A 3,066-nucleotide genomic window follows, 5' to 3' on the forward strand; every position below is an offset into this window, starting at 1 on the left:
TGCTCCCTCCCTTATCCTCCCCATCTCATTCCCACCCAAGTCCTGTAACCATTTTTGTTAGTTTCTTGCTATCTTTCCTGTGTTTCTTTTTAGGAAAATACTTTTGAACTGCAATCACATAAAACGGGAAACATCAAAAGCCAAAAACATAATAAAATTGGATGACAGAATTAAAACTAAATATATGTTAGTTATTGCAATAATATAAAATGTAAAATCTCACTTATTGAAAGATAAAAACTTAGTTTGGATTACAAAAAAAAGTCCCCAATGGAAGCACCATACAGGAAACACATATAAAGTGAAATGACCCGGAGTTTGAAAATAAAAGATGGTGTTATGGATTGAATTGTGTTCTCCAAAAAGATACATTAAAAGTTTTAATCCCTTTTCCTGTGAATATGCTCCGATTAGGAAATAGTATCTTTGCTGATGTTATTCATTTAAGATGAAGCCAAACTGGATTAAGGTATCTCCTACTCCAACATGACTGATAACCTTATAAGATGAGGAACTTTTTTTTTTTAAGTTTCTTACATATCTACGTTGTTTCTTTTATTAACTTCATAGTTTTTAGCATATAAAGTCCAGAACAATTCTCACTCTGGGTGATTATAAGGGGGTATTTAAGCACATGTCTGCTTCTACCTTTTATCCATACATGGGGTCTTGATAAAAAGCAAGACCTTAAAAAATTGAGTAGAAACTCATAATTGTTCCTCTCTATGGAAATCTTTAGTAAAAGGCAAAAGATTTATATTATTTGAATAGAAACTAGAGTATGGGTGAGGAAATTTTGACATAGCAGGCGACAGAGAAGATGGCCATATGACAGAGGTAGAGGCTGAGTTATGCCACTGATTACTGATAAGCCACTACCAGAATTCTACAAACTGCAGAAGGGACATGTCCCTGTCAACAACTTGATTTTGGACTTTTAGCCTCCAAAACTATGAGTCAATAAATTGTTGCTGTTTTAAGCTGTCAAGTTTGTTGCTCTTTGTTATGGAAATTCCAACAAACTAAGACAGATAGTCAAAGATACATCTAATGAATTCACACAAAAAGAAAACAGAGATTCCAATATTAATATTAGGCAAGGTCGAATTTAAAGGAACAAACATTAAGCTAACCAAAGAAGGCTACTTTTCAGTTATAAAAGAGTACAGTAAAAATGCATAGACATTTACCCAGCAAGTCCACTTTTAGGTAAAGACGTATGTAAAGGATATGATTACAGCATGGTTTGTAATAGCAAAAGACAGACTATGGTCAAATAATGTCTATCACTAAGAGACTGGTTGAGTAAATGACAGCAGAGAATACTATTCAGCCTGAAAAATAATGCACTGCTAAGATACAGCTTCCAAGATAAGCCAAAGAAAAAGCGAGAAAAAAAAAGAGTGTGTACACCATGCTTCCATTTGCAGCTGTAGTCTTGTTTGTGCTTAGACAATTTCTGAAAGGTTCTATAAATTACTTCTGATAAGGAAAATTGAAGAATGTTTACTCTATCTGGATTTCTTCATCTGTGTGTATTATTTTTTCAATTAAAAAGAACCCTAATTTTAAAAGTTTAAAATATGAAAATCCCTTCCAGGCCCCCAATTCCATTATATTAACATATACCTTAATACTGTTCAGTAGAACAATTCCAAGATTCAGTTATAAATTAAGGTATGAATTTAGAAAATGATTGCTCATATCTTTTGAGCATTAAGCGCTGCTAAATATTTTGTAACCCATAGGATTAGATGTCATAGAATATACTATAGAATAAGTTTGGTTATTTCTTTCCAAGATGAAATGGTTATCCTATAAATGGCATTTTCTTGAAATAAATAGGAAAGTTTTAGATGAAGGCCATGTTTCCTAACTTAGAGAAGTCATCATGTTAGAGAAGAAGGTTTATTGTCATTTGAGTCTGAGCTTTGAGTCCTGATTTATCATTTACTTTCTCTGTGACCTGGAGCAAATCACTTTATCTTCTTCGAATCTAAGATTCTTTTTATGTAAAAGAGGGATTATTTCTGCCTCATCTCTTTCACGAGGAATTATAGGGATCCAGTGAGATAATGGATATGGTGAGGCTAACTGAGTCTAAGACATTATTAATAATTTCTCTAAATGCCCATTACCGACTTAGCACATGCAGTCCAGGCATTGAAAAACATCTTTAAAAGGGCTAGCTGCCTGGGAAAATTGGATAGCCACATGAAAACAAATGAAGTTGGACCCTTTCCTTACAACATCTACAAAAATTAACTCAAAATGAACCAAAGATCCACATTTAAGAGTTAACACTATTAGTCTCTTAAAAGAAAACACAGGGGAAAATCTACATGATTTTGAATTTTGCAATAGCTTCTTAGCACAGCAAGAAAAAAAAATCATCAAAGTTTAAAACTGTGCATCCAAGAATACCATCAAAAGAGTGAAAAGACAACCTGCAGAACAGGAGAAAATGTTTTCAAATCAGATAGATGATTAATGATTACTTTCTTGAATATATAAAGGACTCCTACCACTTACAAACTAAAAAAAAAAATCCCAAACAACTCAATTTTAAAATAGGCAAAGGATTTGAATAGACATTTCTCCAAAGAAGATCTACAAATTGTCAGTCAGCACATGAAAAGATGCTCAAAATCAGTAGTCATTAGGGAAATGTGAATCAAAACCACACTGAGATACAATTTCATGCCCACCAGATGGTTATTATTAAAGGAAAAAAACACAAAAAAACAAGTTATGATGAGGTTGTAGATAAATTGGAACACTTATGCATTGCCAGTGGAGTGTAAAATGGTACAGCCACTCTGGGAAACAATTTGGCATTCCTCCAAAAGTTAAAAATAGATTTCATATATGACTCCGCAATTCCACTCTTAAGTATATAACCAAAAGAACTGAAAACAGGGACTCAAATAGATGCTTGTATACCAATGTTTATAGCAGTATTATTCACAATAGCCAAAAGGTAGAAGCAATTCAAGTGTTCATTAACAGGTGAATGAATAAACAAAAGGTGTCATATATGTACAACAGAATATTATTATTCAGCCA

At 32.9% G+C, this 3,066-nt stretch overlaps 1 non-coding gene across 1 annotated transcript; it reads right to left on the bottom strand.

The window, feature by feature from the left end:
• Nucleotides 1-665: 665 nt before the first annotated feature.
• Nucleotides 666-783, bottom strand: LOC143685236 (U5 spliceosomal RNA). Its single transcript, XR_013176485.1, has one exon. It is a non-coding gene; the product is annotated as a U5 spliceosomal RNA (small nuclear RNA).
• Nucleotides 784-3,066: the final 2,283 nt, after the last annotated feature.

This window comes from Tamandua tetradactyla, chromosome 5 (genome assembly GCF_023851605.1).
Source record: "Tamandua tetradactyla isolate mTamTet1 chromosome 5, mTamTet1.pri, whole genome shotgun sequence".
NCBI classification, from domain to species: domain Eukaryota; kingdom Metazoa; phylum Chordata; class Mammalia; order Pilosa; family Myrmecophagidae; genus Tamandua; species Tamandua tetradactyla.